Source organism: Schistocerca serialis, chromosome 8 (assembly GCF_023864345.2).
Source record: "Schistocerca serialis cubense isolate TAMUIC-IGC-003099 chromosome 8, iqSchSeri2.2, whole genome shotgun sequence".
Lineage (NCBI taxonomy): Eukaryota > Metazoa > Arthropoda > Insecta > Orthoptera > Acrididae > Schistocerca > Schistocerca serialis.
In genome coordinates, this window is record NC_064645.1 from 68,996,705 (window position 1) to 69,014,721 (window position 18,017).

Here is an 18,017-nt window from a genome sequence, read left to right on the forward strand (position 1 = left end):
GTTTGTACGTGGAGGAGTCCTTACTGGCTGGAACAAGAAAGCTGCTGTTTCTCAGTTTCAGCACTAAAAATCCTCACTGTAGACTAACTGCATTAAATCAGAGTATGGAAGAGAGACTACTGCCTTATCAGCACACATCTGATTGATCGGCTCTTCGAAGAACCGCTATCTCTGGCGATCAGAATCATGCACAAGGCTCGCACTCTCGACGAAAGACGCAACGAAAGAGTAAAAATGCATTTCATGTGTTCGGAGCTCTCGGTAGAGCTCTTCCGTCGGAGAGAGGCAGCGACCTTAGAAGACACTCGCGTGTGCACTGGTAACTGTAAAAATGGTGAGCAAGAGTAGTGTTTGAGAACGGAGTTGCAGGAACCATGCGAAGACTTCAGACTAATATTAGGAGTTTCACATTTTCATTCCAAGTATGCTTATTAGTAATCACGGGCTCCACAAGTGCTCAATCAAGGCAATAGGAGGAAGTGAGATACATTTTTTTGTGGTTCTTTCCTTCGTCCTTGATTAACAGTCGGCGATCACTGCACATATCTATCAACTTTGATGATATCCCATATAGATGCCGATTCTAACGTTTCCACTTCAGATCCATTATCTGACCATTACTAAGTTGTTGAAAAGTTAATTCGATTGTAACCTGTGTTGATACTTCATAAAAGTATCTGTTCTTTGTTAATCGTGCGCTTTGTATTTAACTTGAAATCTAAGGGGACTTGTAATAAATAAAATTTATTGTGACAATTTTTCATTTGGTAGTTTGTTGAGTCTATCATTTTTGTGTGTTTCATTTATGCAAGTGCCACTCCTGTTTATTTAATTCGCTTCAGCAAGTTATCCATCGAGTGGCACCTGTAATTAAATGTAGTACAGTGACTGATCCGTTTTTCGGTGAGGTCAGCCAGTTCTGACATCTACAGGGGTCTTAATCTCGCGCTGTTTATGGTCCCTTTATCCTTATAATCTTACAGTCTCTGCTACAGCAATGGAATTTTATAGTCGATGATACTACATTTATTTTCTAGAAATATTTTTGCTTGGTAATGCTAATCTACATTTTAACACCTGTACAAAAATTTCTTGCTCAAAGAGTAAAACCGGTCCACTAGTCTTAGCGTTTCATTATACAATCTAATTCTCTCAGCCTCATCTTACCTAATTCAACTTCTGTTCTGTATCCTTGATTTGCAGTTATTCACGTTAATCCTGTAAATTCTTATGAAGGCAGTATCCATTCCGTCCAAGAAATCATCCTGGTCTTTTGTAGTCTCTGTCAAAATTACGTCATTACCAGCAAATTACAATGCATTTTCTTCATGTTTCACAGCACTAATTACCTTTCCAAATTTCTTCACAGTTTCCTGTAATGGTTGCTCAATTTACAAACTGAATAAACCCGTCTCATCCTCTTCTCATTTATTAGCTATGTTCCACACACTTCGATCATTAAAACTGTAGCAGCTTGCTGCAGAAGCTGTACATAACTTTTACCTTCTTGTATTTTGTTCAAAATAATTCAGATGCGCGCATTACTGTGATATATTTCTCTCCCCTGAAGGAAATAACATTAATGTAAATTCCACAACGATGTAATTTGGTACAGGCCCATTTGTGCTTTAGATAGACTACAGTAACGGCTCGTGAGCGCAGGAATTAATGTAACAAAAATAAATATATGATTCAAAATTAAACACATCACTTTCCTGTCTTTTTATGGACTTAGATAAACCGTGAAAAATAGCAACGAAGTGATGAGCTATGTGATGTAAAGTAGGCCCTACGTGAGTCAAAACAGCAGGGAAAAAAAGTCCCATGAATCATAAACGCAGCACTGAGACAAAATTACAAGAGTCAGCAGCCCGGAAAGAAGAAAATCCACGTCAGACAAGGTAAATATACTGCTTTAGTATTCTGTCATCCGCGGACTCCAATTACCGTTGACACTCCGCGCCAAAATGAGAAAATCCTGAGATGTCCTCTCCGAAGTACAGAGTCGCACTTACTGATTGATGGTCGAGGCTGATTGGCATAGGTCACACTTTGAATATCATGAATCATGCAGTACCAGAAATCAGAAACTTTACGCAATTCGTGAATTCGAAAACAAGTATCCAATTACCTGTAGCGCTGGAATACCAGACCGAGTTATTTCGCTGCTGAATGAACAGAGTTGGTGGCGGATACAGGCGCATACGAGAAAAGGAATAACAGAACATTATGTAGATTTCCGCGAAAATAAAATCGCCGAGAATATTTGTAACGAGGTGAACCTCATTTTAGCACGCTCGTAGCACTGTGGACTGGCCGCTTGAGTGGGTCCAATTGGCTGCTGAAACTGCCGTTCTCAATTATTAGCATTGTATGTTGTCATACAGTCCGCCCGTTACGCCCTTGTACCCAAACGTCCGGGTAAACGTGTACACACACACGGGCAATTTCGTCTAATTGCAAACAATAATACATGTGTGCCTGCCAAGGATATTGCGCATGAACAGTACGCAGTCGCTGAAGTTCGATAAGGTACAATCGCAGTTTGTACCACGGGGAGACAAACTCGAAGTTCGTAATGCGTTCAGGTGCCGTTAATTCAGGAGATAAGTAGAATGTGTGTCCTTGTGATGGGTGTGCTCTGCAAATGAGTGTGCCTGTACACACACACACACACACACACACACACACTCACACACACACACATATATATATATATATATATATATATATATATATATATATATATATATATATGTGTGTGTGTGTGTGTGTGTGTGTGTGTGTGTGTGTGTGACTGTGTAAGAGGAATTACCTATACCTTTATTATTGTTCTAGGCAGTGCAAATATAAGTAAGGTTTTACGTTCGAAACTAATTTTATCCCAGCACGAAGACATTCCTGTAGTACATCGACGGAAATTATGGTATTTTTTGAAGACATATTATGAATACGAAGAAACTGCATTCATATAAGTACAGTCCACAATCATTGTCCAACATAGTATTTTATACGTATATGTCACCCCGTTCGATGTCCTTCTGCGTGTGTTGCACTTAAACTCTTTTCATATTTACGGCTCTAGACCGGTTAGTGGTCGCGTTCACGGTTGAGAGGTGAACGTGTACAAAAGCCACTTGAGAGACCCGGGTTCAGTTCCCCGTATCGCAGTAGATTTTCTTCCATTGGTGGGAGAATAAGAACTGGGTGCAGTAAACCCCGTAGCGCCAACTCAGCGGCTCGCTAAGTGAGACAAGGCAGCGCTAAGACACGGATAGCTGACAACGGCAAGGGGAGCGGTATGTTGGTCCAATGTTCTCCTCAATACCGCATCCAACTGATTCAGTGCTGCTAAGGATAACACGGCGGCCGATTTTCATCGTGTGTTGCTCTTGCCTGAACGTGGAGACACTTTTCACAACACTGTAATCTTTCGCTGTAAAATAATTTGCATACTCTGACCATATCCAGCCACCACTATTACTATCTGTACCATGTTTTACTTGCTCCCTTCCTCTTTTGAATATTCCGACATCCCTGTATTCTGTTCTAATGAAACACGTGTTTTTTCATTAAGTACATCGTCTGTCCCTCTGTCATCTGCCTATAATCTTTTCCTATTTTTCGAACGCACCTCATTTCATTGCCAACACAGCCGCGCTCCACCGTTTATCCCATCTTGGTTAACATTTACTCTGCATAGGAACAATCATTAATTCCGGCTGCTGCGACTTCTGCAAATTAAAGTTAGGGTGAACAATTCCTTCTAAACCTTCCTCTTCCCATTTAATATGGTTTCATTTGTTAAGAATAATCCATGTACTAGATCGTTCGTTTTAGATTAGATATTCCTCGAATGGTAAACTTGTTGTGTCCTGAGAAGGAGTAAGAATTATTTTCTCCTTTCACTGTCGGAGAGCTCGTTCGTTTGAATCCCCCAGATACACGCAACTTACTTTTTCAATAACTCATTCAGCGGTTTGGCTGTCTTATTGGAGTTGCTTAGAAAATGCCTATAGTACCCCACGAGTCCTAAATACGCTTTCAGCTGTGTTGTCGTTTGCGGTTTCGGGTATTTCCTAATGGCTCCCACTTTGGACAGATCCGGCTGAAGTCCCTTGGCTGTCAACACATGACCCAAAAAAGTGACTTCTTTTCTCAAAAATTCGCACTTACCTATTTAAAGCCTTAATGTGTTTTGTCTTAACCGTTCAAGCATCGCTTCCAATCGGATGTTATGCTCCTCGAGCGAAGTTCGCACAATGACTAGATCATCCATTTATACGAAAACTTGATTACCCTGCATTCCTGTCAACATTATGTTCATCAATCTGTGGAACGTGGTGGTGCTGCCTTCAAATCCACGGCCATCTTACTGTACTCAAAGTGAGCTGTGGGCGTGTTAAACGCAGTTTCCTCTCGATCTATTTCATCTATAAGTACATTGAGAACCCCTTCTCCAGTCCAGCGTTGGAAAGTATTTTGGTTTCCGAAAGTTGCTGGTATTTCGTCCATACGTTGAAGAGGATATACCATATTGAGAAATATCCCATTTAACCTTCTTTAGTCGGCTGTTACTCTCCATTTCTGTTGTGTGCTTACATCTACTTTCTTAGGCAAAATAATCAACGAGAAATTCCGAGGAGTATTACTAGGCGATGTTATTCCATCTGCTGACATTTTGTCAACCTCTTTCTTCAGTGCCTTTTCCTGGGTATGCAGTCGACTGATAATCGTTAGTTGGTTAGTTGATTCAGGGGAGGGGACCTAACGACGAGGTCATCGGTCCCATCGGATTAGGGAAGGATGAGGAACGAAGTCGGCAGTGCCATTTCAAAGCAACCATGGTGGAATTTGCCTGAAGTGTTTTATGGAGATCACGGAAAACCTAAATCAGGGTGGCGAGACACGGGTTTGAACCGTCATTCTCCCAAACGCTGGTCCAGAGTGCTAACCACTGCGGCACCTCGCTCGGTCTGACAATCGTGCCGCCGCTTCCGGTAGCTGTGGTATTTGATGCTTCACGAGTGTTGCATGCGTTAAGCGATCGCCCGGTAAATGGAACACGTCGTCGTAGGCGATACACAATTCTGTAATATATTGTTTCTCTTCGTTGTTCAAAAGGTCTATTCACATGTTCTCTAGCAGAAGGCCGTTTCTAGACTTAACAACTGCGGGCGGGACTCTTGGTACTTGTCTGAGTTTGCAATGGTTTAGTGGAGGTACAGGCTCTCCAAATACTTTGGCTGTTGGTACTCGCCTGCCTTCCTTGCGAGTGTTTATCATGCCAGTAGTACACGTTCAGTCTTTCACAGTCACTAGTGCGTCTGGGAAGAATACACCCAGTCGTATCACTTGTCTCTGAATACCAGCTTCAATCCCTTTAAATCGTCTTAGTCTTACTTGCACAAAACGCTCTTCTCGAGGTCCTATCCGCGTTTCTGTTTTAACCTCTGATTCCTGTTGCAGCTGGCTTCTTGCCAGTTGACTACTGTTTATTCGTTGCGGCCTGTCGACGCAGTTTTTTTGGCGAAATTCTCTTCCGCGACTCTTCCTTTTTTGTGATGCTGATAACCTTACTCTGGTCTAGTGCAGCTTGTGCTATCGTCCTGTTCGGCTGCCTCTGTCTGGGACCCGTATCTATAGTCCAGCTTGTGTTTAATTTCCTGAGTAAATTTCTCATTCTTGAATGAGCGGCTGCCAGTTTCTGCACTATCGCTTCCCTGTTTGCGTACCCCTGGTGTCTTATAACACGTAGCCGTGCCTTTGCGCCAAATCTCATTCCCTCGGTTCCTTTCTCATGTCTTGCGTGTCCTGTGTCAGCACCTCTGTTTGGCGCCACTGCCAGTTTGACTACTGTTGCATATTCATCTGCCTCTTGCAACTCGACCCACTCGTTCCCTTTTCAAGTCGTCGGTCTGCATAGTCAATAATTACGTGGTGCTAGTCCAGGAAGTCCCTTCCCACTAAACCATCAAAGGGTAAATCAATACCTGCACCAGTGACCTGGAAATTCATCACACATCTTGTCCCCTATGGAGTATACAAGACTAATTTTCCTCTCCGTACCATTCGGAGATCCTCATTTGCAATCCTTCGAATGTTCACATCTTCCCTTTTATCCTAGGATCTCCTGGGCTTCAATCCTTCCTCCTTTACTGTACTTAAACGCGACCCCCTGTCTGTTTATAAGTTTACTGAGAGGTACATGAATCTGGGCATTTCAGTTGAATAAAACATTCTTTGTGGTGCAGTCCACGGTACGTATGATGCCGGATGCAGCTTAATGTGTCTGCTCCCTTATGCTTTCCGTTCGTTTCCTTGTCCACTCTTCTGATGCATTTTCAGCCATCGGTTCTCCGTACAATCCCTGGCGTAGTGTTCCGCGCGGTGACAAGTGCCTGATTTGATTCGATCCACCTACATCGAAACACACCCATCCCGCACCTGTCACCAGAATCAGTTTGTCACACTTTTCGTGTCTCGAGAGTGAGTAAGAAGGACACGTTTTAATTACAAGGGCTTACCTCGATCGATGGCATCGAAGAGCGACTTTCGCGTGGGCTGCTGGTAGAACTCCACCCTGTAAAGAATCTACAAGCTCAGAGGGTGTTTGGAGATACAGAACTCGCTGTACATATCAAGGAATCTCAGACTGAATTAAACTCTGAATAACAAAGTTCAATGACAGTTCACTTCTGGTACTACTGACTTTAAGTCATCTGTTCAACGCATGATACTCCTGTATGCGGTTCACTGAGCTCTAACAATCAGCTGCTTCCTATCTCGCGATTCTGAGACTGTCTTCTCAGTACTGTCTCGTTCCCGACACTGTTCTAAGTCCTCAGCCTGGCGACGACCGCCACAGGGGTATCTTCCCAGGAGACTACCTACTGTGCTGTCCTTTGGGGCCAGTCCCCTCTTTACAGCGCTCACCAAGTTTCTCGAACATTCCCTCTGACGCACATCGCCGGCAAGGGAGTGTACATTACCGTATTTGGGGCAACACGTGATGCACTTGTGTCACTGTGAAGCGCTACTGTAGGGACCTGGGTCACGCGCTGGCTCACCGTCGTCCATCTCCTATGTGTACAGTCTATTTTCCGTCCCTCACCAGCCTGTCGCTTCCGCCAGCTTCCCTATACAGCACCTCGCTACAACTTAAATATAAAGCCGTATTTTCTCTCTTACTATTGAAGTCCGCGACTTAATGGACCCTGCACGAATCGGTCACAGAATTGTTACGAACAAGTATACGCTCTAAGTTCCTGCCACTGTGAGAACGAATTTTTATGTTTTTTAGTATTATTCGAATGAAACTAAATATATTCTCCGTGCATACACGTTTCAGTACGCATATATGTGCGCTGAGAAAGAATTTTAAGTTTTGTATTTGGGTATCCAGTTTCCTACGGTGACTTCATGTTCTAGAGACCATGTGTTTGGATTTTATTTTCTGTCAGCAAAGTAATTACTTCAGTATTAGTATTGTAATGTATATTAAAAGAGAAAGTATTTACGTTATAAACGTTGATGTGATTATTTAAACAGCGTGGCAGACTCATTGCCGAAACTGTCGAATGTGCAACTTGTCTTCTGACCAGTTTGATGCAGCTCTCTGCTGCTGCATCCTCTTCGCCTCACGGTAGCACTTGCACCCATCGTCCTTAAGTGTCTGGAAGACATGCTCCAATCTCTGTCTCTACCTACCGTTCTTGCCTCTACTTTTCCCAGTGTTATGATGGGGAGCTTTCTCTAATAGCTTAAGACTTGTATTGTCATCTAGTCCACACTGTTGTTTCCAAAATGTTCCTTACTTAGCGACTCTGTGCAGTAGCTCCACATTCCTTATCTTAACAGTCAACATCCTTCTGTAACCCCATGCATCGACTCTAGTCTGCTCCAGTTTCCCGTAGTGTATTATTCATTTCTGTACAAAATTCTGTTCAAGAAACACATTCTCAGAAATTTCTTACTCAGCTTAATGCTGATGTTTGATAGTAGCAAAATTATTACGGCCTTGAATGACGTCATTGCCTGAGCTAACCTCCTTTTTGCATCCTTGCTTTGTTCCTCAGGTGTTATTATGCTTCCAAGGTAGCAGAATTCCTTAGCTTCGTCTACTTCGTGATCATCAAATCTGATTTTCAAGTTTATCGCTTATCTTATTTACACTGCTCCTCATTACTTTCATTTTTCTTCTGTCTACTCACAAACCATATTCTGTTGAATCCATTGAGCACGTCCCATTATTCTTCAATTCCATTGAGCATTGAAAAGCCATCAATTCATTTTATCATTCACATCCTTTCCAACTTAATTTTAATCCTGCTCTTGAACCTTCCTTTTGCATTCTTGTAGGTTCTTCGATGTGGAGGACGAACATCAGTGGAGAAAGAACGAGTCTATTTCACTCTGGGCCTTCCATTCTTGTTGCTCTGTCTTGCTTCATGTAGATATTGTACAATACTTGGATTTCAGTACAACTTACATGTATTTTCCTTTGATTTTTCGAACATTTTGAAAATTTTTGCTTTGTCTAATACTTTTTCTGTAAAAAGCCCGTTATATGACGCACTCCGTCTTCAGGCCACAAGTGGCTCATCGGGACCAACCAACCGCCGTGTCATCCTCAGATGAGGATGCAGATAGGAAGAGCGTGTAGTCAGCACACCGCTCTCCCGGTCTTTATGATGGTTTTCTTTGACCGGAGCCGCTACTACTCGGTCGATTAGCTCCTCAGTTGGCATCACGAGAATGAGTGCACCCCGAAAACTGGCTACAGCGCATGGCGGCCCGGATGGTCACCCATCCAAATGCCGGCCACGTCCGACAGCGCTTAACTTCGGTGATCTGACGGGAACCGGTGTATCCACTGCGGCAAGGCCGTTGCCCACGTTATATGAAGGAGTATTTATTTTTCTCAAGTGTTGCCTTCATTATCAAACGCAACGTTGGAGTTACCTCTCTGGTACGGTTGCCACCTGGTCTTGATCCGTTAGATTAACAATACTCTTGTTCGTTCTTTTATGTACTGTATTTGTCAGTAATTATGGTGCATTAGCTGTTAATTTACTCGTAAGATGGTTCTCGCAATTATATACCTAAGTTATCTTCAATACTGAGTGGATTACGTCTTTGAGAAGATCAGATAGTATGTCTCCAGCCCCACACTTCACACACACTGATTTGATTAATTGTTTTATTGGCACTTTCCCGAAAGATGCATTAATCCCGATGATATACTGTTTATTTCCTCTGTCTTCATTGTTCCCATTTCTTTCGTAGCTCTGTTATATTCAACATCGACTTCACTTCAGTAGACCGTACTTCCCACTCGCAGAGAGCCTCAGTGTAGTATTTCCTATATTTCCCTTCTCTGTGCTTAACAATGGAATTCCTTTAACACTCTTAGCGTTCTCGGCTTTGATTTTAGCTTCACTGAGAGTGAAGCTTTTGACGGAAATTTCTTTCTCAATTTCTTCACATTGTTGCTACACTTATTTCCCTTTAGTTTCCATGAACTTACTATTGATTCCACTTGTGAGTGATGTATTCCCGTCTGATCTTGAATATTTTTATACTTACATGAAATATACTCGCAGCTGCGAATACGAACAACCATCATCTGTACAAGGGAATGACGATAGTGAAAACTTGTAGTGGGCTGGGAGTTGAACCCGCTTTACGTGAGCTGTCGCCTTAACCGCTTTGTTATACGTGCACGGCTTACAGGGTGACCCAAAATTACGTATGTCGTCATTCCTGAGTCACAGTCTTTACTCGTACACACATTATGTAATTCCCGTACGTGGGATTACATTTTAATTGAAAGTCATTGCATCGTCCTTTTTAACAACACAAGCAATGCACCATAGTATTTTTATGCTTCCTTCTTTTGTCGATCAACTGAAATATTTCTTCTGTTACCTGAAGTTTCCACGTAGTTACCATTTGTATACTTGCATTTACCAGTGCCACTTTTTGGTTGCCCTTCGCTTTTCAGTTGAACTGCCTGCTGTGGTATTCACTATCGCAGAAATCACAGTCTCCGAGCATTTCAAACGCTTTCAGTATCCCACTTGTTTGCATACTGATTCTTCCTGACGACGCTACCAAAGTGAAACGTGCCTTTAATCCTGCTATTCAGCTCAATATCACACCCATTATGGAGAGATGCTGACTCAGCTTTCGAGGTAAGCAAATGGTCAGCTGTTATACACAAAACAGGACGAGCGGTTCTAGGCCCTTCAGTCTGGAACTGCGCGACCCCTACGGTCGCAGGTTCGATTCCTGCCTGGAGCATGGATGTGTGTGATGGCCTTAGACTAGTTAGGTGTAAGTGGTTTTAAGTTCTAGGGGACTAATGACTTCAGATGTTAAGTACCATAGTGCTCAGAGCCATTTTTTGAACATACCTCTGAGTGCCCCAAATGGTGGACGAGTGTGTTAGAAATACCTACAGAGACGTGCGGTTGAGCAGTGAGGTATTTTATTGTGATTCATCGATCACCTCAAATGAGAGCGTCAGCGCATTACAACTTAGCATGGGGAACAGCTTTGTCCCGCCAATCAGCACGCGGGAAATCGTATAGGTTTGCACGACGTTGTTGCGATTTTAACAGACTACTCGCCAAACGGCTCACCTTGCTTTTGTTCACTGCCGAGTCTCCATAGACATTCTAGTCACTGACAGCTCTCTGCTTGGAACGCACCCCCATTACAGATGCCATTTGAAAACTATGTATAGTGCCGCCACCAATCGGAACTGCATGAAACTATAAGAGCTGAAGCGTGAATATTCCTCGATGTCGCACGACAGTTTCAGCTCTATTTCAACCGAAACTGGCCGAGAAAAAAATGTGTTGCGTTACTTATTGAATGTTCTTTGTCGAATGACTTCTGCCACAATCGTTTTGCGAGAAGCAATGTTTTGGTCTAACCAGGTATTACTGCAGTATGAACTTCCTGTAGATTTGTGATTACGAAGACCAGGATTTCAAGGTTGTCGGCCTTATACATTGAGGTGATGAAAGTCATGGTATACTTCTTAATATCGAGTCTGACCCTTTTTTTTTTGTTTGTCCAGTGTAGTGCAGAAGCTCGATGTGGCATAGACTCGACAAGTCGTTGGAAGTCTCCTGCATAAATATCGAGCCATGCTGCCCTTACGACTGTTGATAACTGCAAAAGTATTGCTGGTGCAGGACGTTGTAGACGAAGTGAACTGTTGATCACGTCCCATAAATGTTCCGTATGATTCATGTCGGGCGATCTGGATGGCCAAGTCATTCACTCGAATGTAACAGAATTTTCTTCGAACAAGTCTTGAACAACTGTCGCCCGGTGACATAGCGCATTGTCTTCCATAAAAATTAAATCATCTTTTGGGAACATGAAGTCCATGAAAGGCTGCAGATTTTCTCTAAGTCAATGATCGGTTCAGTTGGGTCACAGGATCAAGTCCATTCCATGGCAACACAGTTCGCACCGTTACGGAACCACTTCCATCTTGCACGGAGTCTTGTTGACAACTTTAGCCCATGGCTTCGTACGGACTGAGCCACACTCGAACCCTATCACCAACTCTTACCGGCTGAAATCGGGACCCATCCTTCCAGGTCACGAGTTTACAGTTGTAAAGGCTGAAACTGATTAACCCTGGTAAGGTGCTTAAGACAGCATGGCTACCCCGATCGGCCGTGGTTAGTGTTAATGCCTGAAATTTGGTATTCTTGGCACACTCTTGATACTGTGGATCTTGGAATATTGAATTGCGTAACGCTATCCCGAATGGAATGTCCCAAGCTTCTATCTCCAACTACTATTCCGTGTCCAAATTCTGTTAGTTCCAGTCGTGCTGCCACGACAACGTCGGAGACCTTGTCACATGACAGTACAAATGACAGTTCTGCCAATGTCCTGCCCTTTTATACCTCGTGTATGCGATACTATCGTTGTCTATATATGTGTTCATAGCTGTCTCAGTATAGAACCTAAAGAGGACTTTTTCACGTAAAATAAGGTCTAGAGAGGAATTTTGGAGGGAACCTCGGTTTTTACACAGATTTTTTTAGTAAACACTATGGAAAAAATAAATAACGTGAACTTGTGAATTTGAACAAAGACATAGCAAATAAATGTATACGCTGCGCTGAAATCAAAGCTATGTATGGCACACCGTCCCCTGTCTTTATAACGCAATAATGAGTCAACATGCCGTTGCATCGGTGACATTTGAGTCTCTTTTCTCTGTAGCTCAGAAGATATAAGACATACAGCACAGACTCTACACTGCATTTCCGCTTTGAGAATATGTTCACACGCCGCAGCGTTGCGGCAAACCCAGCCATCCTCTAGTTAAATGCCGTCCGACAATATACAAAGGAGCAGAGCCGTGTAGTTACGAAGTGAAGTTGCGTGGCTTGTTGACTCACATTGAGTACCGCGCTTTAAGTGCAGTTTTGTCATTCCTAGAGAGAAAACTTCAAAAACTAGGCTTTTCCGGCAGTCGGTTGGAGGAGATTCAGTTTCACAACTGACGGTCGAGTAATTTTATGCCAAACCTGTCAAAAACAAGCAAGTAATCACACGTTATTTTTATCATTCATTTCTTCTACCAGTCTCCTTGCTAGTCTTCTTCCCGCGGATTTTCAAATCCAAATTTAAAATTAGGTTACTGACATGCGTATGAGATTCAACTGAAATTAAAATTTTACCTGATATTATTCTTATTTTTATGTTACTGCCATCCTGTTTGTGTTCATATGTTTTTCTTTTAGGCAAACCATGACAAAAAGTCATATTTCCTTGAACGTAAAGATTCCGCAGCTTTTATTACGAGCGTCGCTAGGTAGAAGAACAAACAATACAGTCAGCCAATATTTTCCTCTATGATAAGCGGCGTATTGGGCAGGTTTCTTTTACACTTGTGTGAGGCTTTAGTGTCAGCTAACACGCAATGGAACGTGCTGAAGAACCCTACTTTTAAGGGCTTCCAGGCAAGTATATACTAGAAGAGTCGCCAATGGACAAAACTTCTTTGAAACAGGTGTATGAAAAGCCTATTGCTGAAGTTAAAGTAGAAGTTGTTAACCACTACACTTGGATTTCACTCGACGAGACTGCTGACTGTTGCGACAGATTTGTAGCTTATGTCGTAGTGAGGGAATTAGATTCCACGCCAACAGGAAATCCTCACCTGTCACAGTATTTTAACCCCAACTTTCAGGGTTGTCCTACGCGTGCTATGGCCATGAGAAGATACGGATGGCCGGCCGGTGTGGCCGAGCGGATCTACGCTCTTCAGTCTGGAGCCGCTGGTATGAATCTTGCCTCGGGCATTGATGTGTGTGATGTCCTTAGGTTAGTTAGCTTTAAGTAGTTCTAAATCCTAGGGGACTGATGACCTCAGATGTTAAGTCTCATAGTGCTCAGAGCAATTTGAACCAAGTTATGGATGAGAAATTTTTGCTGTTTGTGAGTGGCTGTGCTGCCTACATATTAAATGCAAGGGGAACACAGAAAGAATTCTAACCCATTATTATCAGTTGCATCTGCCTAGCCCACGGCTTAATCCATCTAGCAAACGACGTCAGAAATAATTATCCTGAGGTTAACAGTTTCATTTCCTCTGTTTTCAAAGTATTTCTCAAAGCTTGTACACGCGTTCAGTCCTATAAAGTTTGCCCGTTATTGGCAAATGGGAGCTTGTTATTATGTCACACAGGACTAGAAACTCAAAGAAGCAGTAGACACATTTGACTCTAGAGAATCAACTTCTACTGAAAAGAAGCGCTGAAATCCCATAAGAATAAAAAGATTGTAGCATCATTGGCTTTTTAAGTATTCCCTTCCAACATCTATCTGTTGACTTCAATGCCTTGTGTCCGCTTCTCCAACGACGAAAGATAGTGTAGATGTGATCTCCGAGGTGCAGATGTATCTGGAGGAAGTACTTGGTTCAGTGAGTATAGCATGCGTTACTGAATTAAGGAGTATTCTTCTAAGGAATCCCGTTATGGAAATATGAGAAAAGTGTCAGCCATTATTCAGGTACAGAATTTCGAAGTTGGGTTGTATTAAGGGCCACGAGCATTTGTGTCGATGAAGAATTTTAACTTCCGGACCCTAATGATTGTAGTGACATACTGTATTTCTGTACCGTCTTAGCTATCTGTCTTTCGTCTTGTGATTCCGCAGATTTTCTCGCCGTCTTACATGTTTATGCTCTTCACGGTTTTGCTGCCGGATATTATCGTCTTCACTACACGATATTTCGGAGATCAACGTGGCTGCCACCTTCAGGTGCGATCGCTTACTGCACAATCACGCTGGCGTGACTGTGTACTCAGCGATCGCACCTGAAGGTGGCTCCAGGATGGCTCGCCGAAATATCGTGTAGTGAAGACGATCATATCCGGTAGCACACCCGTGAAGAGCATAAACATGTCTTTCGTCTTGTTTGACGCAACCTTCCTGCAATACAATCTGCTAGATTCTCAATCGTGTCGTTTGTGAGGACCATGTTAATGAACTGGATCTACGAAGCTCTTTGCGATCTTTGACAAGTTGACGGATCCATTATCGATATTCATATGAAATGGTTTCAATGGCTCTGAGCACTATGGGACTTAACTTCTGAAGTCAGGGGACTCCCTACAACTTAGAACTACTTAAACCTAACCAACCTAAGGACATCACACACATCCATGCCCGAGGCAGGATTCGAACCTGCGACCGTAGCGGTCGCGTGGTTCCAGACTGTAGCGCCTAGAAACGTTCGGCCACACCGGCCGCCATATCCGTATCACTTTCTTTTATTTTCAATTTGTACTTTCTGTAAGATAGAGACTTTATTTTAATTATATGCCACGATACACGAAAAAAAATTAAAGTTGTTGCGCTGTAGCTTGTATTAGCAGGCTGAACCAGTCAGCTGGCGTTTCAAGTGGGATGTGGATGTTCATCGTCATTACCTAGAAGGCAACGTCCCTTGCGGATGTATCCGTTGCCTGTAAGGAGCGGCACGCACGCACGCATAGCCTTCCCTCTCACGCAGGCAGCCGCTGCTCCGCCATTAACGAGGTCCTCCGCTCCACCAGCCCTACTCCGCGGCCTGGGGCGACACACACACACACAAAGGAGCTACTGTCCTGCTCCGCAGTGCTGCCAACCTCCTCCTCTGATGCTCAGGTGCTAGAGCTGGCCATAAATGTAGTACACGGCTGCACCTTCCCTCGAAAAATACTGATGGCATGCTTCTGAAACTAGTTTAGTGTAAACATTACACCTAAAATCGAAATTGATAACATTGTTTAAACTCCCATTGTCTTGTACTTCCAGTTAGGTGGTACTGCTGTGCCCGAAAGTGCAAAGATGGCTCAAATGGCTATAAGCACTATGGGACTTAACATCTATGGTCATGAGTCCCCTACAACTTCGAACTACTTAAACCAACTAACCTAAGGACATCACACAACACCCAGTCATCACGAGGCAGAGAAACCCGAAAGTGCATTCAGCCACAAAAGTAACAGGCAAGTCGATGAATAATGGACAGCCCTGTGTGAGCAAAACCTAGGAAAAGTGAGAAGCACTTTCAATTCACAGCATAGGTACAAGTAAATTTTTGAAGAAAAAGAGTTTTTATTACGCCGCCATGTCTCCCCCCCCCCCCCCCCCCCCACCGCCCGTCACCGTCCACCACCCGCCCCCCCATAAGGAGAGACTGTAGAATTATTTATCACCTTTCTTCTTCTCATTTGCCTGTTTGTAGGACTGAGATTTAGATAAAGAGGAATAACTGTGAACTGTCATTCAATACCTTACTTCTAATTGTGTCCCAACGAATGTAGTATGATACTCGTGATTTGTAAACATCTCAACAGCTATGAAACTTCAATTTTTCTGCCACTCATGTAGAGAAACGTCACAAAAGAGCACACATATTCACAATACGATTTCCAGACATGTTTATCAAGTCACTCTGCATCAAATATTCCTTAAAATCTCAGTGGAACAAACACCTCAGAGAAGATGTCTTAAATGAACTGATGATACAGGACAGTTGGGTACTAGTGTACATGAAAACGTTCTTGCTGTTATAACATTTCTTGGAGATTATATGGCAACATGCACCACACTAGACGTAACAGAGTTATAAAACTCGATGTCACAAGAATACATGTTCACTCAATATTTTTCCTAGTGTAAGTCAATTATTATCCTCAAAGTAGTTATGAAATTTTGTTCTAATAATATAGGAAACTTACAAGAATATCATTTTACGACATAGTCTCCTAGCGTTTCAACGAACTTGCTCCATCGTTGTACAAGCTTCCCGATTCCCTCATAAAAAAAAAGGTTCTCGGTTGAGCTGCGAGCCCGCAACGCACCGCTTCTTACACTGCATCGTCCGAGGCAAATCGACTGCCCCTTAATGCATTTCTGAGTGGACCAAACAAGTGATAGTCAGAAGGGGCAAGATCGGGACTGGATGGAGGATGATCCAGGACTTCAAATTTGAGTTTCTGGAGCGTTTCAGCAGTGTGGGCAGCAGTATGCGGACGGGCATTGTCGTGCAATAGCACAACACCTTCTGACAGCACTCCTCGGCGTTTCCTTCGAATTGCAGGCTTTAGCCTGGCAGTAAGCATCTCACTGTAACGTACACTGTTTATTGTTGTGCCCCTTTCCTTATAATGTTCCATTACTGGACCTTGTGCGTCCCAAAAAACCATAAGCATGTTTTCCTGGGAACAGTTGGGTCTTGAACTTTTTTTTGCACGGCGAATTTGGATGTTTCCATTCCATACTCTGCCGATTGCTCTCCGGCTCGTAATGATGGATCCATGTTTCGTTACCAGTAATGATCCAGTCTAAGAAGTTGTCCTCTTCGATAACATAGCGACCCAAATGATTTTTGCAGATGTTCAAGCGCGTTCGTTTATGCAACTGTGTGAGTTGTTTTAGGACCCATCTTTCACAAACTTTATCAAACCCAAGTCTGTTGTGTGACTTCGTAGGCAGAACCGTGACTAATTTGCAGGCAATGTACAACTTCGTCAATAGTTAATCGTCTGTTTAAGAAAATCATTTCACGTGAACGCTCAATGGTTTCTTCATTTGTGGCGGTAAACGGTCGTCCGGCTCCTTCATCGTACGTAACACTTGTGCGAACATTTCGGAATTTTGCAATCCATTCCTAGACACTCCGTTATGGCAAAACACTCTTCTCGTACTGTACCGAAAGTCATCCATGAATTTGGGCCCCTGATACGCTTCCGACCAAAAAAAAATAATCACTGAACGTTGCTCTTCTTTGGTGCAAATAGACAGCGGAACAGCCATAATTAACAGCTCGCTAGCGATAACGAAACTAACCTAGCAGCTTGAAAATTGCAAGTATATAAATTGTTCAAATGACTCTGAACACTATGGGACTTAACTGCTGAGGTCATGAGTCCCCTAGAACCTAGAACTACTTAAACCTAACTAACCTAAGGACATCACACACATCCATGCCCGAGGCAGGATTCGAACCTGCGACCGTAGCGGTAGCGCGGTTCCAGACTGTAGCGCCTAGAACCACTCGGTCACTCCGGCCGGCGCAAAGATATAACAACAAATAAACAAAGCATGCGTCATCAACGAAAATGACAGTATTACCAAAATAAACAAAAGTATAACTAAATTGCAGATAATAATTGACTTACCCTCGTATATTTCTTCCAGAATTCATTTTAGTTGTTTATGTTGTTGGATGGTTTCGGCCGTTGTGGACGAGCGGTTGTAGGCGCTTCAGTCTGGAACAGCGTGGTTGCTACGGTCGCAGGTTCCAATCCTGCCTCTGGATGTGTATGATGTCCTTAGGTTAGTTAGGTGTAAGAAGTTCTAAGTTCTAAGGAACTGATGACCTCAGATTTTAAGTCCCATTGTGCTCAGAGCCATTTGAACCATTTTTGTTGGATGGTTATATCAGACATGATATTGTAATGTGTATTAGAGACTTTTGT

The 18,017-nt window shown here is 43.0% G+C and overlaps 1 protein-coding gene and 1 pseudogene across 1 annotated transcript in view; one reads left to right on the forward strand and one right to left on the reverse strand.

The window, feature by feature from the left end:
• Nucleotides 1-18,017, forward strand: part of LOC126416108 (uncharacterized) — a 367,975-nt gene that overhangs the window by 20,233 nt on the left and 329,725 nt on the right. The window lies entirely within an intron of this gene.
• On the reverse strand, nucleotides 8,777-8,894 carry LOC126417236 (5S ribosomal RNA; annotated as a pseudogene).